This window comes from Hippocampus guttulatus, chromosome 8, assembly GCF_054856545.1.
Source record: "Hippocampus guttulatus isolate MCC_2025c chromosome 8, RoL_Hgut_1.0, whole genome shotgun sequence".
NCBI lineage: Eukaryota > Metazoa > Chordata > Actinopteri > Syngnathiformes > Syngnathidae > Hippocampus > Hippocampus guttulatus.
Window position 1 is genome coordinate 16,704,029 of NC_141268.1, and position 27,293 is coordinate 16,731,321.

At 45.3% G+C, this 27,293-nt stretch overlaps 1 protein-coding gene across 2 annotated transcripts in view; it reads left to right on the plus strand.

The window, feature by feature from the left end:
• The first annotated feature begins 4,384 nt into the window (after positions 1-4,384).
• The window catches only part of foxp4 (forkhead box P4), a 91,394-nt gene continuing 68,485 nt past the window's right edge, over positions 4,385-27,293 (plus strand). For both annotated transcript variants that reach the window (XM_086117720.1, XM_086117722.1), the window contains exon 1: positions 4,385-4,894. The gene's annotated coding sequence lies outside the window, so the exon portion shown is untranslated. The remainder of the gene's footprint in view (positions 4,895-27,293) is intronic.

Genomic DNA, 27,293 nt, shown 5'->3' on the forward strand with positions numbered 1-27,293 from the left:
AGTGTGTGTCAAATTTCTGTCTCTTGCCTCTGCAAGTCGTCACGCACAGCTTCAACTGTTGTGCTTGGGTTAGTGTGAGCGTGTGCCTGTCACTGACACACACTCACACACACACACACACACACACACACACACACACACACACACACACACACACACACACACACACACACTTGCAGACTCAACACTCCTTCCCAGACTGGTCACAAGTGCCAAAAAATGAAGGGAGTCCTTGAGGGAATTCAATGAGACCCTCCCTCACTTTTCTTTGGCTCTCCTTGCTTGCCTGCATACAAGTGTGTGCGCAAATATCTTAGCACATCTATGACTTCCTTGGACTGGGAATCCAAATTATTTCAAGGCCTTGCAATTTGTGTGTATGTGTGTGTGCGTGTGCATGTGTGTGTGCAATGATGCTCACGTGATGACGGCGACTGTGCTTCTGCTGTGCTTCTGAGTGAATAATTGAAAGCTGTGATGAGCTTTCTCCTTCAGTGTTTTGTCGTACTCCTTCCAATGCCATCGCGCTGAGGGCAAACTATGGTTACTTTTGATTGGTACGTTCTCATTTATTCTTGTTAGGACAACCTTATTGTGATTATGCATGCAGCACAAGAGTGCGTGTGCGGCATGAGTTGTCGTTATTTGTAAATCGCGCACTCATGTGGGCGCTCGGTTGTTGTACAGGCTCCAGCGTCTTGCTTATTTGTATTTATTTTGGGCCTCTCAAGGCATTGTGGGACTTTACCGGAGCTTGTTTGTAAACACCGACGCCAGCGAGTTGTGTTGTTAGTGCTGCTTGAGTTTATTCCCAGAAGGTTGCTAAAGCTCACAGTTTGTTAATACCGTACATGCCCCCCCCCCCTTCTCCAGCGTTGCTGCTCTGATATGCAAACAACGCAACAAGGGAAACTGATTCAACAAGAAAAGAGAAGCATGTCGGAATGTTGCTTCTGCACACATGCCACAATCAGCCCGACTGTCGACTGGAGGGATCAGCGGCTCTGTGACACTTTGGGTGAACACTACCGCCATATTTTCTTTAATTAAGCCTGGGGGGGGTGGGGGGGGACGACGACTTGTAGTACAGCCAACCTTGCACATGAAGCCACTTAAGTTTTAATTTAATTACCTGTCCACTTTGATAACTATTCACCCTGATTAACACGGGGCAGAAGGGTTCCGAAATTTGAATGGGAGAGATGAGAACCAGACTTATCAGGCTCTTTTCATCCTGTTACGCAGCCTGCTCCTGTCAAGGCTTTGCCCGATTTTGTCACTTTATAGCATCATGGCCCAAACTATGCTTCTCGCCTCAACAGCTACACAACCGTACGCCGGAATAACGCTTTCAAAAACATCGGAGGCTGTGCAATACCCTTCCATCTGTCAGAAATGCAGTGTTAAGATCAACAAGTGAAGCGAGCCTATATCCATCAAAACGTCAGCTGCATACCACTAACTTGGCTTGAGCTCACAACTCTGAACAGTTTTATAAAGAATACGGGCAGTAGCTGGAGGACCGCAAGCAATTCGAACAAAACAAAAGTCAAAAAGGCATGAAACGCAAATGTATTCACGGACTACGACTTGGTGCCAAACATTCACAGTGGTTTTTACTGTAAAAATCAAATGCCTGCGTTGTTGTATCATTTGGAATTTGGCCACAATTTTTGTGGAAAAATATGAGTCAAACGTCAGACGGAACTACTGCCAGGGAGAACGTTGTCAGACCTCAGCAAAACTTACGAGAGGTCAGATCTGCACGACTTGGAAAATCTAGACAGCTAAACTACAAGTGAGTCTACATTAAATGTAGCTTAGCTACACTGACGCTACCTACCAGAGAAATGTAGCTAGCTAAAGCCTGGTTCACACAGCGAGAAAAATCGGCCCAATTGTAGCCACAATTCTCCACTCCCGACAATAGTAAGGATGCTGTGATTATCGGGATGGCTCCAAATATAATCTTTCGACATATTACAGCCACGTGCGGTGTATTCAGACTGTTGATGGCTCAGAAGGATGTTTAGGCCACTCCAATCCCAAATTGGGGATATTCAAAATGTTGGATTGTTTTGGCCCCACTTCTCACCATGTGTGGTGTGCCCTAAGGACAAACGAGTAACTGAATAGCATGTACTAAACTTTTACTGCCAAAAACATGTTGCGATCTAATGCTACGCTAGCTGTTGATGTTTGCAGACTGAGCTACCTTACCTGACGATTGTTGAAATAACCCACATGTGTGTGTCCTTAAATTTGTGTCTCGTATGTCTTTGGAGGTTCCCAAGGAGATTGTTTTATTTATTTTTTTTTAACGTAACAAAATGTACACACATCTGGCGCTTCATCTGCCATCGTATCCAGTTGCATGCATTCCATAATCCATACTGCTCCAGATAATTTGTGGACACTATCTAGATGGCATCATCAGGATAATGAAACCGTGTAAAAAAAAATATGGTATCATTCAAGTACTTCGCAGAGCAGTGTGTGTCACATCCCCAAATCACATTCCAAGAGGTTTAAAAAAAAAAAAGATTTATTATGCAAACGTTTGGCAACTCAGAATTTCAATACTTTTCAAATTTTCTTGATGAGTAAATGATTCTGATGGGCATGCCAAAGGCACTTCATTGTGACACTGACCCATGAATAACGCAGGTTTGTTTTGCAGATATAAACATGATCAAATTCAAACTTGAAGTGACAACAGCAAATGAGCAAAGGTTCCAGTTGGACACGCGTTCACACACAAACGAACCCACACACAGATGTACAGTACACATATTTTTTAGGGTTATTGATCGTACTCATGAATGTATGGTGATTTACTGCAGTGGTGGCCTCTTGTGAGGTGGTCCTCTGGTTGACTGCCATCATTTTCCAATGGTAATAAAAAGCTTCAATAGGGAAAAGGAAGCTGAATCCTTCTTAATAGCCCACGCCAAATTATTCCAAGATTCCCTTTTGAGTTATAACATGTTTTTTTTCTTCCTCCTCTAGCCCCCCCCCACCCCCCACCTTCTGCCGAGAGAGTCATGATGTAATTCCCAAATTTCTTCAGAGACAGTAATCTCAACACTGATTATGCTGTCAATTAGCAAATGAATGAGATGTGAGGGAGAAAAAGGTGGTAATAACTCTTGCAAAAGGAGTTGTCAAGCCTCCAAAATACATCAAGGACATAGTGAGCTCTGCAGACAGTAAAAAAAAAAAAAGTCCAATCATAATATAACTGTCTATTTGCAAAGAAAGCATATAACAGCCGTGAGCCCACTTAAGCAGTCTTTTTTTTTTTTTTTTGAGGAATACAGTTTTATTTCAAGACTGACATCAGTCCTTTACACCTAAATCAAAATGCAGTGAGAGACAGTTTAAAGTTATCTCCATTTTTAGCTTCCTCAAATGCGTGGTTACAACTTCCGGATTTCACTTGGTGGAGGCAATTATACACCAGTTTGTATCTAAAAACACTTTAGATATGCCAGTGCAGGAACGTAACAAAAAAAGTCCATGAAAGTGAAATGTTCTGTTTGAATCTTTTTTTTTTTTTTTTTTTTTTTTTGGGGTGGGTTGTTTTTCTGAGTTTCAGCACAGGCAAACCATCTGTTGTTCCCTGACTACATAATGGCAAGACTCAGTCGGGATGCAAGGAAGTCAAAAGGTCACTGGCTTCCCCTCACGCACGCACGCACGCAAGCACGCACGCGCAGCAGTACAGAGAATGTCATGCCAATGCTACGTTTAATCAATTTGCTATTTGCTCCTTTAGAATTGCAAATACAAAGAAGAATACAAATGCTGCAAAAGTCCTTGCACAGTTGAATATCTTGAAACCAAACCTGCAACCTCAACAGTGTAACATTGACATGCTGATCTACCCCAAAGTGGCAGGCCACCTTCCAGGCAACTTTTTGAATCGTTTCTTTCTGAAATCAGTTGCTCATTTTATTACCTTCGATGTGCTTTGTGCGCCATTGTTTCAGCAGAGAGGCTTTTGACCTTTAACAAACACTTTACTAAACACTTTAATGAAAAAGAGCCGATGAATAGACCATCTGTCGTTTTAGATTTTTTTTTTTACATTCGGCATGAAGAACGCAGTAAGAATCACTCAAGACGCGAAGCACAAGTGATTGTTGAGATGGAGAAGACGCAAATATCCCCAAAGAGAAATCAAAATCATCCCGCATGAGGGGGAAGAAGGAGAGAGGCGCTGTTTCCTTTTGTCGTGGAGTTTTGAAGAGGCGCACCTGCTTTGGAGGCATTACGGTAGCGCACAAACTGTCCCCGTGCAGTACGCGCACGCACACACGCGCGCGCACGCACACACGCTGCCCTGGTGATTCAAGGCTGATTTCCAGCGAGGGAGCGTCAGAGTGGATGGCAAAAAAAGAGCGGAGCGGCAGGCGGACAAAGTTTGTGGCGCTGAAAATAAAAAAGAAGCAAAAAGATAAAACGAAAGCAGCTTTTTTTGGGGGGGAGGGGGCGAGATAGCGGGAGAGGCGAGCCGAGCAGAAGTTGAGCACGGTGGCACACGAGAAGCGGCACAATTGTTGAGACTTGACTCCAGAGGTGCACAAAAGAAGCGAACAAGAAGAAGAGGACTAACTCGCGAGCACGCTTTTGTCGTCTTCGCTTCTCGCTTTTATTTTGTTGACATCGTTTTTAATTTTTATTTTTGAAGTTGTTATTTTATTTTTTTTCTTATTGCTTTTGTGTGTGTATCTCTCTCTTCCCCACCGGCGTGTGGCCTTTTTTTTTTTTTTTTTTGTCGCCGAGAGAGCTAGTGGACAGCGCGAGGGGGCCGAGAGGAGCCGGAGCCGGGCTGCCCACATGCTCCAACCCCTGGCGTGAAAGTTGACTTCTTCCCAACGCGAGAGAACAGGTTCATGCACAGCACACCAACACACGCACGCAAGCACACGTACGCACTCACGCTATCTCTCGCATTGTCTTGTCCTCTTGGACTTTTTCCCCCACTTTTTTCCTCGTTTGTCAACTTTTAAGCCGCTCTAACCACGTGGAAAGGTGTGTCGATTGCTCCAATGCGAACACTTTAACGCACTATCGTGTGTGTGTGTTGTATTCACTCTCCTTTTTGCCTCCAAACCTTTTAAAAATGCACCCTAAAAGGGGACTTTTTCGATTGTACTACAATACAAAATCCAAAAGGTTCCACTAACTGTTTCTCAACCACGAAGACATTTTTAAAATAGATTTTTGAATGATTAATTTTGAATCATTGAAAGTTATTTCTGAGTATTTCTTTGCGGAAGGTGGCGTTCTTAAAACTCAGCGCTCAAGTAACTTTGAGTCTCTTTTATTTACAAGCAAATTTGTAACTTCCCCCTAATGAATCCCCACGCGTCTTTTGACCATAAACGCCGACGTAAAGTTATGTGGTGGTAATTTTACAAGACGTGAGCTTTTCAAGTTCTCCATTTTTTTTTGAAGTAGTTGTGATTTTAATTTAGTTTTATCTTTGTATCGCCGCGTTTTTTTAATGCGCCCCTCACAGATGATAATAAACCCATTGTGTCAAAAAGAAAGAGAGAAGAAGAAAACAGCTCTCTAGTCAAAAGGTCAGGGAACAATACCTTCTTTTCAAACCCGCTTTGACTTTTCGAAATTTGTAACCGCCGTGTGTGAGACCTGGCAGAGTTTCTTATTGGTGATGATTTTGCTCCGTTTTTGCACGATCCAACAATGAAATTGAAACGTCTCGACGCGGAGGAAAGTTGCCACAGAATCGTAAAGTTGACGTGCATCTCTCTGCATTCTCTTATCTTGGACCATCTTAAAAAAAAAAGGGAGCACGTTTTAAGAAATGCAAAAATAACAATTAATAATGCAGTTCGCAATTTCAGAAAGTGATTTGATCCTTTTGGTTATATTACAAAGTTAAAAAAAAAAGATGACCTAAAAGGGTGCAGCTCAATGTACGTTTTTAACCGTGTTGGTCAACTTAGTTGCAATCTCATACTGACATCCAAAAGATAGGCCTACGTTACACATGAATACTTCAACTGATTTACTATGCATGCGAGTTATGAAGGGGACAAAAAGGAGGGAAGCCTAAAAACAACAATTCATTGTGTGTCGATGTGGTGGCCAAACTGACACCAGCATCACTGCCATTTGATTGACGGGGCTTTAAGACATTTGTCAAAATTGATTTTATTTACTGTCATCCATCTCTCATTTTTTTTCCGCCTTCTGTTTTGTTTCCATTCCATCTTCCTCACTGGCTTTTTTTTCCCTCCACTGAGACACTTTCCTAATTGCGCTTTAACAAAAGATGCAAAAGCTCTCAATCACGCTTTATGACCTTGTCACATTTGTGGTGTCAGACAGTTCTTGGTGGCGACTGCCTACCATCAAATTGGCATTTCATGTAGATTGAAGGGAGGGGAAAAACGCACACGTTTGCTGTCGAATGCACTCAGGCCTCCTTTGAAAGTCTTCAATTGGCGAGATAAGAACGATGTTAACTAAATATTTAAATTTCCGTGCATTTCCATGACTTTTAATTCACTGACGGAAAAGAAATGAACGCGTGAAAACTCAGGCATTTAAAAGAAATGTCAGCAGTCCTCACTGTGTCAAATTTTGGATTTTTCTCATCATTTTTGGATGGGGATCGAGTCCGACACCTTTTATTAAGCTATTCAGATGTTTTTTTTGTGTGAGATTCAATTACACTTTGACATTCGTATCTTTTGATTGAAATCTAAAAACATTAAAACAGAAGGCAGGTATAATCAATTTTTGAGGAAGAAAAAAAAACATTTTTTGTGAGGCTCGTTTTCCCTTGTCCTCATGCACTATTATGCAGCTGCCTGACTGTCAACATGTATTTTTTTTAAATTTCCCATTTGCTTCCACACTTTTACTTCTTCTCTCATTTCCCTTCTCGCCTCATCTATCCCGACAGCTGTGTCTTTTCCACGTCACGTTTTGTTTGTCGTGCGCTGCTGGGCCGGACCCCTATCAGTCCAAGATTTTCCAACAGAACAGCCGGTCGAGTGTGTATGTGATTGTCTTTCTGACATTCGGGCATTGTGTGCGTGTGGCTCTGTGAGATGGTCTAGAGATGGGTAAAAATTACAATGAATCTCATATGCTTGTGAGGGGAAAAAAAAAACTCTCCAGGCAGATTAAAAGCCATGCTGGCATGATTGTTTTAGTCCATAAACTCACCCAAAGGGTCCTCTCACCTCCATCAGTAGGGCTGCTGATAGTATGTGTACAATGAGGAGTATGTATAAAAGTGCTTTTTATTGGGGGGTTTTCAACGCACCTGTGCTGCTCCAGTGAAAATGGCCACCATTTGAAGTTTTAAATGTCCTGTGTCCGTAATATGCTGCGAACCCCAGCCCACAAGTCTGAGTGGGCTTTTTGGGTGTAAAGTGATGTTGAAGAGTGCCCACATATGACACCGCTATGATAAACATGTCAGCTTTGATCGGCCGTAGTTTTTTTTTTCCTACGGTGCCACTTAGCTGCAACAAAAACTAAAAATGGTAAAATTTTCATTGGGGTCGGAGAGCAAGATAAAAATGTTTCCATTTGTGTTAACATATGTTCAAAAAAACCCACATTGTATTTCAATCATCGTGTCTGATCCCTTTTTCGGCAATAATTATTCATGCGATATAATTGCCAAATTTGTTGAAGTGCTGCAAGCGGGAGAATGTTCAGGTTGCGTATTGAAGTGATTGACGGCATGGAGAAACTGCCGCCACATTGCTTTAGACTGAGTACTGATTATACATGTGGTTCAAATTGAGCTTGTTATTTAGGAGAAGTACAGCGCTCAATGTTTGTGTGCGTGTGTGTGTGTGTGTGTGTGCGTGTGTGTGTGTGTGTGTGTGTGAGAGAGAGCGAGCGTGCGCATTTAATAAATCCCTGCACATTTTTCAAAGATGAGATGTGTTTTCCTGACGGGTCAGGAGGCAAGCGTCGTACTGTAAAGTTGCAAGAGTGCAAGGCGACGAAGAACAGAGGGAGGAGGAGGAGGGTAGAAACACAAAGATGCCCTGAGACACATCGTACATCGACGTTGGCCACCTGTGAGCGAGGTGTGTGTGTGTGTGTGTGTGTGTGCGCGTTTGCTGCCTTGTGTCTTTTCAAGGAGCCATCATGCATGGCTTCAAACCTTCGTGATTGATTCATTTTTGTTGTTGTTTTTAACTCATTGATTTTCTATTCAAGTGCCTGAAATGAAACGTATCCTAATTTCATATGGGCCGGGCTCATTTAGGGTCTTTTTTTTAGTCGTTCCACAGAACGCCAGCCCATTAACAGCTGATGGATGTGGGGAGGAGTGACCCAACAGTTCGAAGCGGAAGGGACTGTTTCCTATGAGCGGGTGGCGGTAGGACGGGGAGGGGGGGGAGTCGCTGGGGGGGCTGAAAAGGGAAGTGAGGGACAGGAAGAAGATAGAACATATGAGTGAAAAGGCTGGTAGGAGCGTCCAAGAGTTGTTGAGGCGTGGGTCATTACAGCTGAGGAAGCATTAGATCAGCCTCTCCAGGGTACGTTTGGCACCTGAGGCCGTGGTTGGAGCATAGAGCTGGAACTGAAGGGGTGGGCCACGTTTGAGTGTGTGTGTGTGTTTGGTGGTGGTGGGGTTGTGCTGTCAGTGTGAAGTCTGGAGGAATGAGAGCGAATCGGGAAGTCAGGAGGCGGCGGCGGGGGCTTTTCAAGTTTCGCCGTCGGGAGAGGAGCATGAGGTCAGAAGCACGCTTGATGCATCTCCTCATCTAAACCAACCGTATTCGTCATTAGCTACCGAAAAAGCGACAGTGAAACACTTTGATCAGTAAAAACGTCGTTTTGCTAACTGCCGTCGGCAAAAAGTGGCGAGAAAATAAACATACACCATCCACGAGACGGTCAAGCGGAGTGACTCCTTTTGATTGACAAGCCACTGCTTCAACACCGTCACCGGCGACTCTAACAGATGGCAAAGACGCAAGATTGCACGTAGCAAAATGCTTGAGGATTTTTAAAAGCTCACATTCGTAGGCCCAAGCATAAGGAGTCCGTGAGACACCCCGAAAAGCCATCGTATGACATTTCTGGAGAAGGCACAATAATAACGCAGCAGGGAGAAAAGGACTACAGTGGACACGCATCGATCACGGACAGCAACGTAGAGAGAATATGATGGCGTGAAATAGTGAATAAGTTTCACCTTGTACGTTTTGATCGACCTACAAGCCCATTTGGGGGAAAATCTGATGAGCTAACGCCGACAAAGTAACATCGCCTCATATTTACAACCTGCGCTTGAAATAGAGCGTCTTGATGGCCACTCATTGGTCGTCGAGTCTCACGCTAACTCCGCATTGCCGCTGACAGCTTTATTTGTGTTATGGATTTTCCTTCAGTTCGTCCCGACTCCCTTTCCGATCCCCGTGGTCGGCTCCCCTCGCCTCCAACCCTCCGACCTTTTTGTAAGCGCTTCATCAGAGAGCCGTTGGTGTTTTCTAAAGCGCCGCGACAGACTGACAGGGCGGCCGTCAATCGGGCGGGGGGTGGGTGGGGGGGGGCGCGGACAGATCAGTGGAAAGCTTTGCTCGGAAGCAACAATGTGACTCAACTTTTGCGCGCCGCCGCTTTAACGTGTGTTGAAAAGGATGGTCGTGAAGGCTAGGTGACAGCTGCGAAATGCGCGTCTCGCGGCGTTATGGCTTCGCCGAAGCGCGTTTCAGAAATCGTCTCGCTGGAGAGACGTGCTAGCGGGCCTCTCGGGCGCACTTTTTGCTCAGGTTTGGTTCAGTTAGCCTAATTGACACTTTACAACCCACTATGATTTTGTCTTCTCTCATTTGATTTGACCGCGAATCTGATTTGCCGCATTTGTAGTTGCTCGGCACGCATCAGAATATTTGCCGTGAGCGTGCTTGCGGTTTTAGTCTGCGCCCCGGTTCCGCGTCACGGCGGACCGGTGTGGTAATAACCCTTGAAATGCATCTCATTATGTCTTCTAATCCGTCAAGTATCGGGATGTTGGCGAACGCTTGGCGAAAACGTTGCTGGGGCTCTTTTATGGTATTAGTATTTGTGGTATTAGTTCCGGGGGGGGGGGGGGGGGAGACACGGGATGCCGACTTAAGCTATTAGCATGTGAGGCGCCGCGCAGGATGATCCATCCCCTGACGGGGCGATCTGTTCGCCGGTCTTGGACTAAATCACAATAGGCGGCCTGGCTTGACGGCTTGACGGAGCTTTTGACACCCGTCTGGACCGCCCTTTTCCTTCCTCCTCTGCCGCTTGTAACCTCACATGGGAGATTAGAACGGGCCAGCGCTTGGGAACTTTGAGTCTTTCGAAATAGTTTGCTTATCTTCAGAGGGGAAAAAAAAACAATGCCAGACTCTGTTTTTTTTGTGTGGTTTTTTTTTAAACTCCTGCTTTGTGCGAGGCTTTGCAACTCGAGGTAAAGACACCGGCCAGGTTTTACTCGGTAGGGGGCTGGTAGAGCCACTATCAGGAGTCGAGGTGGTGCCGTTGCACTGCGGATGCACTTATTGTGCGCGTGTGTGCCGTGCACATTCAATTAACTGTCAATCACCGCGTGACCCTCCACCTCTCTCTCCTCCCCGGACTGAATTCCTCTGGTTTTAGGTTCTGTTTTTCAAGCGGCTGTGACGGAGAAGAAAAAGCAAACAGGTCATCAGTTTTCTTAACTCTCATGTATTCTTTAGGGCAATTCATCACTGTGAGGAGATAGTCTTCTCTTATTATTTTTTTTTTAATGATTTCATCAGCGCTGCAAATGAGTTTTAACGTCTTCAGTCAAAGAGGGAGGATTGAGATCTTTGGTGCCGGTCCATCAGAGGCTGTTTTTTTTTTTCTCTCCACTTTGTGCTCCTTGACCGGGCATTGAAACCGGTGTTGGTGCGCATGTGCTTCCACATGCGCGTCTGTGTGCGGTGGGCATTGTTGGCCGAGAGACATCTGCCACTAGATTATTCCCAGCTGTTATCTGAATAATTGTGCAATCCCCTCCTCCCAAACACCCTTCCTCCACCTTCCTTGCCCCCCCCCCCCCCCGACCCCCTTGTCTCCTCTTCCTCCGCAGTGGGGAGCGATGAGCCTCCTTTCTGAGCCACTTGATTATGAATGCGTGAATGTGCACAAGCACTGGCCACTTCATTGCAACTGTCATTGCTAGAAATGTATTAACCCCGGTAGAACCCAAGAACCGTTTTCTTCTTTGGAAAAGGATGAATTTGACATTAAACGCCTGCTATATGTTCACTGAACATCAAAATATATGGGTTTTTTTCAAATATTTAATGCTTTAATCCTAATTTAGGTTGAGGGCCAAATTTGACCCTTTGGGATTTAAGGGTAGCATTTGAGTAGCAGAATTTATAGGGGTCAAATTTGACCCCGTGGGTTCTCCAGGATTAAATAATATACAGTATACAAACTCCAATCAGATGAGCTCGACGGGAGGAATGGAATATAAAACAATTTTCTTGATGGCATTTGATTACATTGTGCAGGTGTACCTCATGTTGTGTCTGTGAAGTATCTACGTTGCTGTTGTCACCGCTTCTTTTCTGACATTTGGACAAGGATTCAAACAAACGTACACACCTGCTTCCGACTTCGCCCTTCCTCCTCCCTTTGGCTCTCGGCGAAATAAAAGTATCCTAATCCCGCCAGATCAAGATTTGCTGTCCAGCGCGGCTTTGCCAGCCTGCGAATTAGAGACAGCTCTCATGTTCCTAAGGAGCGACGGCCGTCGTGTGTTTGTGCGCGCGAGTGTCTGTGTGCGTTTGTGTTGTTAGGCTTTGAAGGCTTGCGGGATTGAGAGTGGATGCGTTAGATAGGGCAGGGGGGGGGGGGCTCTGTAAGAAAAGAAATAGGGCAATTTGAAAGTCGGAGCAAATGAAGAGGTTTTTTTTTTCTTTTTGTGTGGACGAAATTGCACACGATTCTATCAGGAAAGTGATGAAAGCGTTTGTCGTTTATTTATAGGTTTGAATAATCCGTTTCCGTTATGATGGGTTGCTTTGTGGCAATGGAATCACTCCCATTCTAAAATGAAAGGAGCTTCTTTTTTTTTTTGGAAAGAAATGAGCAAAAAAAAAAAGTTCATTTATTTCAGCTAATGAGTTGTCCTCCTAATTTGAGTTCATCAAACAAGCAATCCTTTTTGCGTTTTTTTTTTTTTTGCACCATTGCAACAATGCTCTTTCAACCAGGTTTTGTTTTTGAACTTCCAACTCTTTTATTTTTCTCCTTTTGCTTCTTCCTCTTCTCCTCACCTCTTTTTCTGTCCCCGACTCTCCCCGTCGGGCCCGTTGTCTCTAATTATAGCGCTCTGCCTTCCCTCTCAGTCTCTTCATTACATCCCGCCTGTCATCACAGTTTACTTCCAACATTTGCTAGCTCTCCTCGCGCTTGTTCAATAGCAATCATTTAATTCCGTAGCAGCGATTTGACAGGAACGTGCGGCAAGGTCAATCAATCGGACCCTTCAGCAAAATTCGACACAATGCAGCCCAACCATTGAAAATGCCGGCATTTCGTGCACATTTTCGTCCCATTTGTTCACGAAATATTTTCATGCTTCGCCGCCACGGATGAATACACCGTTCTCATTTGGCTGCCGTGTAATCGCGTGGATTTGTGTACGCTTTCGCCATATAAAAAGGTCACAAATTGTGTTAGGTGGTCTGAATACACCGCTCGTCTGAATGAACATTTTATCACTACACCCGATTGTCCCTGAAATAAATTAAATGGTGCACCGACTATACAAAATGCGTTTTACTCCTCCTATTAAGTTTTTCGTCAGTTAAGTAAAAGAGGGACAAGCCGCGTTGAAAGGCGCCCGTCGGCTAGCGAAGGTTGGCGCTGCCGCGCGCAACCTGTAGTCTTAATTGGCAACATGTGCCGCTGCAGTTTTTCGTCGTCTAAAAGGTAACTTGGTCGTCGTTTATCAGGCCCGCGGGGTCGTCAACAGCAGGGAGGAGACGACGGTGGGAGGACGAGGACAGATGGGGCGGGAGGCTGAGCGGCAGACGAGCGTTCGGGTGTCCGGCGGGATTTTTGTCATCGGATTGCCCAGAGAGTGGGCAAGACAGAAGAGAAGTAGGAATCAGAGTTGGGGGGGCTCGTCATGGGATGCAGACTCGCTGATGGCAGAAACATCACACGACTGACACCCTCCTCTTTCTGTTTGCATTAGCGGAAATTTCCGCTCATCGAATGAAGCAGATCACCTGGGCTGTACGAGATGCTCCCGTCGAGATGTCATTCACCTCCTAAACGCGACACCGCCCTGGTGTTTGGAGGGATGGGGGGGGGGGGGGTGAGAAGGAGAGTAGTGGGCCCAGCTCTCTATCCCCAAAATTTGAAGGTCTCCCCGCACCTCCTCCCACAGGGTTAATTGAAGGGGAAATTGATAGTTGTGTGCGGTAATTGTGGCTTTAAGAATTCTCTCGTCTCCCGGGGAGAAAGATGAGGGCAGCTGGAGTGAAGACAAAAAAATATGGGGGGGCGGGGACCGAAATCCGGACAGATGGAACTATAGTATACGAACAGCGCTTTAATGGGGGCTGACTGGCTGATGAGGGCGCGCGTTGTTGATTGGTTGATCTTGAAATCTCTCTGGATTCTGATATTCATTCCATTGATGATTCAATCACAGAAATATTCCACACTGCTCTCTTTCCGACCGATTCTTCCCGCTTATTCTCCTCCTCCTCCTCCCAATCTATCCTCGCCTCCCCCGAGGAGGCCGGGATGGACAGATGAGCCGAGCGCGCTGTATCTGTTCGGTTCTGCTCCGCTGATCGCTCAAGTAGAGAGAGAACTTATCTTCGTCTGATGGCGCTGAATGGACTTTTTCTCCGTCGCTCTCTCTCTCTTTCTCTCTCCCTCCTCCCTCCCTCCCTCCCCTCTTTTTCTCTCTCTTTCCCTCCCTCCCTCTGAGAGGGGCTTTCCTTTGCCAGGGGCAGAGATTTTATAATTAGTATTCCTCCAGAAATAGAAAACTAGTTTTCTTAGGTGAAGTCACCCTCTGATGAGTAAACCTAGCAGGGATATGGAATGAAGTGGAAATCTATGTCAAGGAACTCTATTTTCCATCACTTCTCGTGTTCACTTTTGCCCAAACAAATAGATGGACCTGCGCCTCGCCTCGCACCGGCCGCCGGTCAGCCGAGAGGGAACGTGACTTGAGCTCCATATTAACTCCGTGTATTTGATTCTTGCATCCAAGGAAGTGGTGGACGGACATTTTGACATTTCCTTGATTGATTCGGGCGGGATTGGGCAGCTCGGGTCTTCGAGGGCCACTTTTTACCCGATTTCAAATGATCAGCTCATCAGCAAGCCCTTCAGAAGCCTTATAAGGATCTTGATGGTTTGAGGGAGGCGTGTCGCAGGAGGGAGACATCTAAAGCAGGCAGGAAAGTGGCCCTTGAGGACCAGAAATGCCCGCCCTTGGATTTGGGGGGACGATAATGATCATTTGATCTCTATTCCAATTAATCAATTCATCAATCGATCGATTACTATGCACAGGCTATGAAGCTAAAATGTGACTTTATCGCTGGCATTGGCTCCCATTTATTTATTTTTTTGCCTCCCTGTTTTCTCCGCCTCTGGTTCCTTCCTCTGACTCTCCCCGCTGCCCCCTTTTCTCTTCCCCTCCTCCCCTCTTCTCTTTTTGCTTTCTCTGTCCGTTAATGAGAAAGAAAGATCCATTGGGTGTTGCACATTTTATCAGTACAGCGGAGGTTCGGAAGAGCGGGGAGAAAAAAAATAAGACACCCGGCGACGGGCCCTTCAAAGAAGTCCTATTCTTGTGCTGGTGAATGTTTGATGAGACAGTGAAAAGTTCCCCCCTCTAACGTCATGGTGTCTGAACAGAGGAGAACAGAACCGTTCTAATCATGCAGCACCGAAAAGAAAGAAGAAGAAGAAGAAGAAGAAAAAAGACTTCCACCCCGATTTAATTAACTGATAAGAAATGGCTTCAAATTAATTTTTCAAGGATGTTAGATTTTGATTAAGAAGAAACTCTGAAAAGAAACAGACGACTAATCAATTTTTCTCATCAACACCCTCAAATCCTAACTGCTCAATATGATAATTGTAGCAATTAGGGCAAATATTGTTGCGCGGCATTTATGTATCCCCTTAAAGGAATCATCAAACCGTAATTCTCGCATTTTTATTTTTGTATGTGCCCACCTCTCAATTCGACTATCCTTTTTTTTTATTCTCATCCATTTTTACAGGATGAAGAGATAAGAAATGCGCAAGATGAAACTTTCTTGGGCACTCGTGAATGGGGCCTTTCATGCACCTTAATTGCAGTGGCACTTGGGAAAGGGGCTTGTGCACAACGACTTTATTTCTGCTGGTTTTACATTACAAGGCCTTGATGGATCTTTAGATTAACGTGGCTAATAGCCGCTGGCATCGCTGTGTGTGTGTGTGTGTGTGGTGTGTGCGCGCGTGGCGGCCTCGCTTATCCACAAGCAGGCAAACGTACTCCCCATTTCTAATCCGCAAAGTTGAAATCGTCTATTCAGTGAGAGGAAGAGGGTAAAATCCGATCCTGCTTGAATGAAACATTGCGCTGTTCATCTGCGAGTGGCCATAAAATGTGACCGTGTGTGTGTGAGAGAGTGTGTGTGTAGTTGCTAAGGTATTATAAAGGAGGTGAAGAGGGGCCAGTTAGATGCAGAGAAAGTGCTGGCAGGGGGTCGGGGGACTTTACAAGAGCTGCAAGTTCTTTACTTCAAAGACGCCTTATAGCTTGGACAAACACTCCTCCTGCACACACACGCGCACACACAAACACACACACACACACACACACACACACGCACACATGGGTTCCCTCTCGTTCCCTCTCGTGCGATGAGCATCCATCTCATCCTTGCTTCAGTTACATCGCCCACTCACTGACAAAATGTTTGGTTGCTTTAATTATATGCTGCTCATATGATACATGTTGTTTCCATTTGGCGGCACATAAACACACACACACACACACACACACACACACGCGCGTGCGCACACACCCAGGCGACCAAATAGGTATTCCTGGCACAAACCCCTTGGATTGTGCATCCATATTCAATTAGCAAAACTCATTAGGAAAACTTGGCATTTGTTGTTGTTTCCACCCCACCTCCTTGCGCCACTCCTTGTTGCGGCGGAATTAATGGTTTTGATATGCTAATTAGCGGATAATTTAATTTCAAAAGGCCTCAATTAACAGCGGGCGTTGTGGACACGAGGAAGTTAAGCAGCGTAATCTAATTTGCATTAGTAACGAGCGGGGAGTAATTAGTCTCTAATTAGCCACTTCAGACAGCACTTGTGTTTACTTTCCTAATGAAGTGGAGGCGCTTTTCTTTTCTTTTTTTTTTTTTGTAATAGGGAAGCCTATGAGTAAGTAAGCACCTTTATGAGGCGTTTGCATGCACGTGCGAGTGTTTGGTGGTGGGGTGCTACCACACTTTTGGCTCCGGTTTCACACATGAACACTGTAAACATACACACACAAGCAGAAAGGAAAAAAAAATGCCTGAATGCGTGACTGGGTGTCATCGCCCATCTGGATGAGCTGGTTTACACACACGCCCCTATAGATTGATGCGCGTGTTTATCTGGAGGATGCTCGAGTGTTACGCAACAGCTAGCAATGTCTACATTAGGGCAGCCATTCAGAACCCGAAATGGGTCGAGCGTCATTGGGTCAGAGAAAAAAAAATGCTGTCGTAGAATGCTTTTGCCTTGATTAACTCGCCACACAATATCCCCGCTCAGGGCTTTTTTGATTCCCATAAGGTGTTGCCTTCCGTGTTCTACATTGTTTATGCTGAGTACATGTCAATTTCATTGCAATATATTTTTTGCTAAAAGCAGTTCCTGAGCTGAAGGGTTCAAATCTCGAAGTAATCTCGCGCCACCTTAACTCTCTGAGCTCATCCGCCCCTACGCACCTGCCCGGCGCCTCAGGTCTGCGGACCAGACATTATTAGAAGTACCAAGAACTAAACTGAGGCTCAGAGTGGATGGAGCCTTTTCTGTTGCTGGTCCCTCTCTCTGGAATGACCTCCCACTGAACATTCGGCAAGCCTCCTCGCTGCCCATCTTCAAAACCCTCCTCAAAACTCACTTGTATTCTTTGGCATTCGACTCGGCATGACTTAGATTGGTTCTTGGTTTTACCGTTTGGTGCTTTCTACCGTCTTTATTACCGATTTGTTTTATTGTTTATTGTATATGTTAAATTGCTCCATGTACAGCACTTTGTATGCAGCGATGGCTGTTTGAAAGTGCTCTATAAATACACTTGACTTGACTTGAATTAGCAGTCAATATAACTAGCAAAGCATGAGCTAATAGGACACGCTAAGTTTACTCAACTTAATACAAAACTAATGCCTACAAAAGTTTGTATCGGAATGGCGCATGACGTGATAACACTTTACATTTTGACCATCAATCGTGATGAAATCCATCTTGATCTGGATAAGGGTTTACTTGTTTAGCATGTGAGTCAATATGAACCATTTGAACCGGCCAAACCCTCACATTGGCCCCCTTTGTCTCCGTTAGCTTGGAAGTAGCCTGCCAACGAACAAACAAATGGACAAACAACCCCAACGCAAACTTTGAAAGAGTTGTTTTCATTTGTCTTACGAGTTGAACCTTGGAGCAGGTTGCTCTCTATCGTGGCCAGGATAAACTCATTATGCTTTTGCTAAATCATCAACAATGGCGGCCCGAGACATTTGCACAATACCGTATGTGTGCTGATTCTGGCATTATAGGGAAACACATACTTGTGTAACCTTCCAAAATGTTTGGATAATCTTGGCAAAGTTGGGAACGTCTCTGGTAGCTCAAGGGGGGGGGGGGGGCACTGGACAGATCAACGTTTTCATCAGCAACAGTTTCAACTTTTCCAGTCACAGACGCATCAATAACAATCTGAAAACAACATGCGTCCTCCTGGGCTTTATTTTTTGGAAGGGAGCTGGCGTGGAAGGATTGCAGGGAGCAAAATAGCAGGGTTTAAGGGGAGGGGTGGGTGGGGGGCGGGAGTGGGGGGACCAGCAGCTGCCCTATTAGCCCAAAATCTGTTGTTCGGAAGAGGTGGGAGGAGGTGGAGCAACAAGCACTGAATGTTCACAAAAGGGGAAGCACACAGTAATGGGCATTTCAACCCTAACACGTCTTTGGGTGTACTTTTTGTCACACCTTTTTCCCATAATCCAACGCTCTATTCCTGATGGGAAGGCGTGCTTCTATAGGCTTATTTTTTTCCCCCCTCCCTGGGAATAATAAGAGAGGTCAGAAAGTGAGGCAACTTCCTGCTTCAAAGTGCTGGGTCAGACCGCCGCTTGGCACGAGTAGTCGAGGGCTCAGCAGAACACACGCGCGCGCTCGAACACAACCGCACGTATAGAACCTGCGGCGCTAAGAAGCCCCGTAGACCTCGATTAAGTATAGAGGATGAAGTCGCCGGCGTAATTAAGAGCCTGTTTAGAACGCTGACCTCGTCCAATAAACACAAATTTATAGCTGCAAACACGCCGACAAACGTGCGGCTCCATTACGTTGCCAAAACGCTCCAAAGCCGTCTATAAATAGGCAACTGATTTACAAATGAGCTGACCTGTATGTTGGCCCTGCGCTCAGATAGGCCCGCACCCCCGCCGGGGAGCGTAAATCACAAAGAAAATGCATATGCATGAGCATCCGGGGAGGCGGCGGTGGTGGTGGTGGGGGGGGGGGGGGGGGAGATAAGTGCGCCTGTGCATGTGTGCGCCGCACGCCATTGAGGCTTAGTTAAGTGCCTTTTATTTCATTGAGGTAAAGTTAAGGGCCGTGGACAGGCCTCACTCCACCGTGTTGGTTTTCAATGGAAATAAAGAGAAATAAAGAACTCTTCACTTTTTTTTTTGTGTGTCTATGTGCGCGTGTGCACTTTTTAGTAGTATCCAGGGATGGCACATCACAGGAATAATGGAAGCGAGATGACGTTTCATGTCATGTTTCTAGGAGAAGTGGTTTTGGTGTTGGACCTTTGCCTGCTGTGCGTGCGTGCGTGCGTGCGTGTCGAATGTGAGCTGCTTTAACCTCTGCTTGTTTTATGGACATGCGTGGCTCTGGATGTGGCTGCCGCTAGATTAATTTGCACACCACTCACACCGGCTTGCCAAATCTGCCGTTTCTCTGCCGTCTGAAGACAGAGCAGATATTGCCCCGCGAGGTAAATAAATTACTTCCATCGATTGCTGTGGTTGTCGAGTGACTTTATCTCAGGTTGACTTGTCCAGATACGCATCAGTGTGTGACAGGGGGTGGTCTTTTTTTTTTTTTTTTTTAAACGATATGCCACTGTGTCTTATTTTACATGTGTTTGTGCAGGTGACAGGCTAAAATCAGATCTTCCCGATGGCTATCTGTGCTTATTTTAAAAGCCTCCGTCTTGAGTCATGTGTGAGTTTGCGTGGATTCTAATTGAAACATTCTGCCGTGCGAATATTAAAACGCGAATGAAATTGGGCTCCAATAACCACAGAGAGATTTTCCGTCTCACCTTTTGGCCGCACGCACGTTTGGAGTTTATCTGTGCCTGGGTTAGCCGCCGGCATTGGTCACTATAAAGCGCGATCTAATCGGACCTCGATCACTGATGCCAGCCCGTGTGTGTATTTTTATCTGCTTGGACGACGTCTATGCGGGAACGTTAGGGGACATTTTACCGCCGAGGCCCAGATGTGGTGGCGTAGGAAAAGGTTAGAAGTTCAGTGTTGAAAGGCGGGGAGGGTGTGCGTGCGTGCGTGTGTCGGCGGGCCGGGCCCACATGCGGTTTTAATAGACGCTAGGCTGACATGACTGCAGAGGCCAAGAAGCCACCGTTAAAAAAGTTTTGGAAAAAGTGTGAAAGTATGCCTCATCTGTTTAACAGTGGAACAACTGACCAGCTCATCCATGTGCTCATTTGATTTCATACGTGATCATTCTTGTGTTTTAGGACTTTTTTTTATTCCGGAGGTTCGTTGGTGTCACAGTTGGGATTTTTGAAGCTATTTTAGTATGGCGTTCTCCATTTTTTTGGGAGGGAGGACTAAAAAAAAATCCTTTGAGTTGGAAGAACTCATTGACATTTATGCCATCAATGTTCGATAGCACAACAAAGCAAGAAAGTCGTTTGCTCCAAACCCAATTGGTGACTTTCCCATTCAAGTGAAGGTCAATACAAGGGGCAATCTTATTTCTTTCATGAGCAAAACTCAATCTTTTGTTGAACTGCCCAATTTTAAAGTTTGTCGCCTTGAATTTTTGACTTCATCCAACTTTTTTTTTTTCAGTGTGAGCCAATATAGGAGGTCAATTTTTTTGGCCTCCACTAAAGTTACTTCAAAAATTGCCATCAGAATACTTTTATCGATCCCAGAATGTTTTGCGTTATGCGTACAAGACAACGTCATGAGTCTGAGCAGTCTCAGGCTCATGACTTGAGTTGTTGCGTGCAATGACCTAACGGAATCAATGATGACATCATGATTTTGACAGGAGCTCAACAGCTGATGTCCAACAATTATTTCCTTTTTCATTGTGCTCTTGAGATTTGACGAGGCGAGAAGCATCACGCGGCCAAGATGCGCATTCATTTCGACGAGCGTTTTTCAAGAAATGTGTGTGTGTGGGGGGGGGGGCATAAGGGATGTTGTTCACGGAACGCTCTCCAACATGATTAATTGAATTGCATAAATAAGTGATGAAAAACATAATAAAACATCAACTCCCTCTTAAGGGCTTGCCTCCTTATTTATTTATTGTATGCTTAACTTTTATTGCTCAGATCATGAACAAAACTGGCCCAACCTGCATTTTTCACTCCGGATTTGCTTTCTCGCCCTGGGCGCTACGATGCAAATGAGTGGAAAACATTACAAAAAAAAAAAAATTGAAATTGAAATAATGCTTGAGATGAAACAATAGTTGCATTTGGATGTTGTTCTAATTGGGGCAAATGGCTGACTAAAATCAACAGACAAGGAGTTGCCGGCTCGGTGGATCTTTCTCGTATCTATGCTGCGGTTAAAAATTAAAATCCCAAGCAGCATAAATCAGAGAGGGGAGAAAATTAATATACAGCGAGGGAAGATTAATCAGATCGCCGCGCTTTCATTGTAATCTTCTCCTTTTGTCCTCAAGTGTGACAAAAACATTATTGAACATCTTTACCTTCGCTTTCAGCCACTCAGGGCTCGGCGCGCCGGCTGCAAACCTAACAGTCTTTTAATATTGCCGCTTGTATATTCTAATCCCGACACCACTTGAAATAGAATTCCTTTGCCTATTTTAAATCACGAATGTGAAATTGCATTAAGGCAGGAGTGCGCGGGCATGAAAGCGGGCGTGTTAAATGGACATACGAATGCAGGGGTAAAGCCGGACCTATTAAGCACTTTTCTTATTATTTCTGAAAGTAGAGCGTGATAATTAGTTTGGTAGAAATCCTATAGCGGGGTGGAGGCAAGGGTCTCAATAGTTGAGCCAAATTAATTTCTTCTGTCACCTTGAGCATACGTTCCTCTTAATAGGTTTAATCTATTTCACGGTGATTAACTTTTATTTTTATTTTACCACTCGACGGTGATACTTTTTTTTTTTCTTCTCCCTACGCGGATTCCACTCTGCGGCTAAATGGTGTCTTCGTACAGACATACGATATAGATGCATGGCGTCATTACCGCTTGGCTCTCGACTCGGCGCGATCTGAGGGATGGCAACGAGGTCGTTTTCCCAGCGGTCCTTGCAGCTGCAGCTCGGTTGTCATGTGATCCAAGTGTCTGGCCGGATCGCCGTTTTCTTTCCCTTTTTTTTTTTTTTCTTTTCCTCAGGAGTCACTCCAAGTCTTTTCAGTGCTAAAAGTTAACAATCATTCCTGATGTTAAATCCATCAGAAACCGCCATGTGCCACGAGGTTGCTTTAATAATCTCCCTTGTGCGTATGTGTGCGCGCGTGCGCGTGAGTAGAGGTTACGGTGGGCCATGGGAAAATGGAATACCTGAGAGGATTAGAATGATCCCAAGGACACTTTGTGTGGCACTCCAATCAAAAAGTCATTCCGCATGAATTGGGTTGCGCTTTGTAGCCGCTCAGATGCCTGCGCGGTCCTTGCGCGCAATCCTTAGCATACTTTGGCAACGTGGCTGCCGTTTGGGTCTTTGCCCGTTTTTGTCCGTACATGTCTCAATATGTATGCTTTATATTTTGTTGGAATGGCACACGTTTTCCTGTCCGGTTTCAAGTTACACTGGTAAATTATACCCAGTCACTGAAATTACATCCTATAGACTGTGTGTGTGTGTGCGTGCTTGTGTGTGTGCATGTGTGTGTGAGTGTGTTTCCCCTCATTGCTGACATCATCTCACAGCGCTGTACCCCGTGTCAGCTTTGATTAGTCTGAATGAAGTCCAACTGTTTTTGTGTTTTCGTCATTTAGGGGAAGAAAAATGGAAATGCAGCTGTTTTCGTGCATGTGTGTGTGTGTGTGTGTGTGTGTGTGTTTGTGTGTGTGTGTGTGTCTGCGCAGATGAGTGTATGTGTTGGCGGGAATGGCTGTGTTGTGTGCAACGTTGACTGCGTAAGAGCGGTTGTCAACCGGCAACAATGCTTTGCGTCTGTTTTAAGGTAAGCGAAGCTTGATGGGACAAACGTCCACCTCCCACTCCCCCCCCCCCCCAAAATGAGGCTGCAATATGCCAATTAGTGCACCACAAATGTCAGTTTTTGTTGGCCTGAGATCCTAACAAATAGTTGCAACAGTGTGTATGCGTCAACTGTGGTAGGTTGGAAACAGTCCCTCATCTGGGATGCGTTGCTTTCTTCAATATTCTTTTGGTACCTGCAGTATTTTTCTAAGTTCGGTCTTTTGGTCTACTTTTTTCGGCATTTTGGAAATGTAAACATGTCTAAAATACATCCAGATGTTACCAGATGTGCTGCGCCACCACAAACACTGGGCAGGGAGCATGCGTGTGTGTGTGTGTGTGCGTGTGTGCATATGTGTGTGTGCGCGTCTGTATATGTGTGTGTGTGTGTGTGTGTGTGTGTGAGACCCTTTGCCCAGCCATTGACTTCGATGCCGACAAAATGATTGCCTGATTTTGTCACACATCTTTGCTTTTCAAATAGTTTCTGTGTGCGGGATGGTTGAATGAAATGCGCTTTAGAGTGCAGGGGAGTTGGCGCGCGACAAAGACAGCCATTTTTCGCCAAAACATTGACCCTAATGGGTGCTCAATTATCTCGTGTGTCTGATGTGCGCACTTTGGCAGGTACTGTACGGGCAACGCAAAACGCTAACGCGGCCAGGCAGACATTTTGTGTGGCAAAGCTCCATTTGGATTTGTCACTACAAGAGGTTGGAGTGAGTTCAAGCGCTTCGTGTAGGCGAGGTCGAGAAGGCTGTAATTGCGGGCTAAACGCCGTAAGTGATTGTTTACCACGTGTCCGCGCACAAACAGAGATGCGCACGTGCACAAAATAATATTCTCACCGTAATTAGGCTCCGTTTCACTCACATGCTCTCAAGGCTGTTTCAGCCTTCGGATTTTTCAGCTGTCAGGAACACCCTACACACACTTGGACTGCGAGTGAACGCGAGAACGTCTATTTGTTGATGTCTGATGGTCATTTTGAAATGTTGCACCTGGGGGAATAATTACGGATGAGGTTTTTTGGGGCCGTTTTTCTCGTTAATGTGAAGGCGGTGAGAAATTGTGTCAATTCAGCTGGTGAGAGCACACACGCAGAAGAGCGGCGTGCGTTCAAGCTGCAGCTGATGCTGCGACTCTGTAGCAGATATACATGGTGCACTTCCCTCACCACAAGTTTATTTTGTCCCTTGTGTGCGTGTGCGCGTGCGAGAGCAACATCTGGTCCCTTCTTCAATTCAGACGTCACCTTGTTTGTTTGGCTTCACCCTTACAAACACACCATTAGTGCTGCCCTGTGCACTGACGACTATTCCTGGCCTGGGATTTGAGTTTAGCTTAGGCCCGCCGCCTGACTCACTGGAGGTCCCTGCAAGGCAAACCTCAGTCCTACCAGAACCGAGGAAGAACCGAACCACAGCGCACCGCCCAACCACCACAATGTAACCCTAGCCTGTACTTGAAGCTCCAGCGTCAGCTCCAGTCTTTCAGTGTGCGTGTGTCCGACGGCACCTCTGATCCGTGAAGTCCACCTTGTCTGCTCGCAGACCGACAAGTAGGCCCCGGTTTATGGAAGGACATGAAAGCGAGAGACGCGAAGAAAGGAAGGCGAGCGGTGGTTGGAAGAGAGAGAGAAAGGAAACGGCAAAGGTGGTGAGGACAAAAGCAGTATTGTATCATTGCAAATGACTTGTGAGTTGAAAGGCTGAAATGTCCTCCCCAGAGTTCGCTCATAAAGCCTGGAAAGACGGGCTTGGCAGCCGAGGCCAAAGCCAGACAGTTCTGGCGGCCCAGTGCAGAGAGATTCCAGTAAGGGGAGATGTAAAAATCAATTTGCAGTGAAGAAAGTAAACAATCGGAAATGACAAACGCGGCGGTTCTTTCCATTGCGCCTTTTCTTTTTCTTCTCCCCTCGCTACTTTTACAGTGATTAAATAAGACAAATGCAAAGGCCGAGCGGGCGACTCATCAGAAGTGTGGTGGTTAAGGATCCCGTCTAGAGTTTGACCGCTTTAAATACCTGAAACAGATTTCCGGCCACCGTGCACGCTCTTGTCTTAAAATGAGATTTAAAAAAAGAAAAGAAAAGAAAACGGGAGCTCATTAACAATCACATCAATAATGCTCTGAAATGCTGTTCAGATGGCAAAACAATCACTTTTTTTCCAAGTCATTATGACTTGAAACGCTTACATATTACGTGTAATCTGTTAAAAAAAAAATCATTTTATGCCTCAAACTTGATCTTCGTTAGACCGCCGCATCCAAAAAAAAAACAACCAACCAGAGACAAAGAGTGTGACTTAAAAGGTGTCAATCATCCATCAACAGCCTGGAAACAAAATAGAACTTCAATGCAATAGCAATTAGGATGATAGGAAAGCTTCATTAGGAAAAAAAAGTTGCTTTTCTGGGTGACAACAATTTACAGTTTACAACAATTTCACAACTCATTAAGTCACTCTTAGCTTTCTCTGATTGGTTGTGTTTCCTCGGACAGGGTGGTTTCCTGTATATCAAATTAGAGACATGAAATGGAACTAAGAACTTCTCTTTTTGGTTTTCCGATTTATTTTTATTTTTATCATGAAATACTGTCAAATAACCAAATAACCTGCCGTCATAATAAAGGTGACCCCCCCCCCCCCCTTTTGAAAATTGCAATCTCCTCCTTTAAGTAACGGTTGGGTTGGAATAATTGTCATGAACATTTCAAATCAAATAATTTCTCTTCATTTCAAACCAACATTTGTGAAAAAACGTTTCCTCCTTGCGGCCGTGGCTTAGCTTCACAAGAAACCGAACGTGCACGTGAGCGATATGGAAAACCGCTTTATCCCGTATACTCATTTGACTTTTGGACCCTAGTTGACAGAAAAAAAAAAGCTGTTGCTCAATAGCCAACCCGGTGGTGTAGCGAAGGCCCTCTGTGTTTTTGACAAACGCAAATGAGGAAGCGTCGTGGCCCATTGAGGCTGAGGTCAATACAATTGTGTGGATGGAGAAACAATGCAGGGGATGACTGTGAAAGAGATTGAAAAGAGAATGGGGAAGCGAGTCCTTGGGGCCTGTTTGGTGGTTAGGGGCCATTGGGGGCCCCAGCAGAGACCTCCATTAGTGGAACGATCTAACCCTGGGGGAGCCGATGCAGCGGCGGGCCTTCGGTGGCGACGGCCGTCTGTTTAGCAGCAGTTTGTCCGCATTGCTCATAACATCGATCGAGCCGGCCGAGCTGAAGCTGCAGGAAAGCTCTTTGCCGCTGAATAGGCCGAGCGGCGGCGTATCGATGGAGTAGAGTGGACCTCTTCCGAGCCGTTCACCCCTTTGGTCATTTGGGGAAGACGGACGTGTCTTATTCAATAGAGACGCCGCATGGCTACCTCAAGGCGGGTCCAAGCCCCGGGCTGTAGGTGAACACCGTTATGCGCGGGTAATGATTTGTGTCTTAACGCACTCTAATCCGCTTTACGTCTTCCTCTTGCGTCTCGGATGAACAGATCCGCTTTGACTGGCTGGGAACAATATGAAAGAGAAAAAGTGAGGAAACAAACATGTTTCCCAGGCTCAAATTATCCCTCCTTCACTGACCCGGGGATCTGTTCTCGTGCCCTCCACCTTCACTTTTTTTTTTTTTGCGCTCTCTGAAGTCACATTCCATAAAATCACCTATGGCTACGAATGGTGGTCATGAGACGTTCTATTGCCGTTGACGACCGTCATGCTGGTTTATATTTGTACTTTGTACGTAACGGCATATGAGCTCCGCCAATTTCCCAGATTATGCCCCTAGCGGCAGCGTAGTGGCTGACGTACTTTGAGACGACGCCGGGTCGTTTGGTCGCCAAGTGTCTTTTCACGCTTGGCGGATTCTTGCAGGGAAGTCCAGACACGGTAACCTGTGACTGCCTGCGACGGGATGGCGACCACGTGACCCTATAGCACAACGTTGAATGCTGGAGGCGGCCATGCTTTTTCATCTGAGCTATTGGGGTGCCACTTAGTACCGCACACTTCCTAACCAGATGTAAAATAAAAATATAACATTTGAAATACAGCTAAAATACGCTATTCATATATTTCTCAATGCATGGGAAAAAAAAACTCAGTCATCCAACAACAAAGGGTTTGAAGCAAACTACAAACGATGTTTTTTTTCCCCAACAATTCAAGGCCGGCACAAAACTGCAAAACAGCAAACCAACATGAAGTGCAAGAACTCATTTTGTGCCTTTTTTTTTTTTCAGGGCGCTTCTTTGATTGGCTACAATCCGTTCACGTCATTGTTCACGGTTTAGCTTACACACATGGGGACATAAATAAGTTAAGATAAGATAAACTTTATTTGTCCCACACTGGGGAAATTTGCAGTCGACAGCAGCAAAATTAGGGGGGGAGAAAAAAAAAACAAAGTGTTTCATTGCACAAAATAAATGTTTCAGAAAAGAACTGTACACAGTTCAATATAAGTGCAATATAAAATATAGCGTTAGCAATATATTTGTAGAATAAATATTATAAATTAGCAATAGTATATTATTGACCACGTT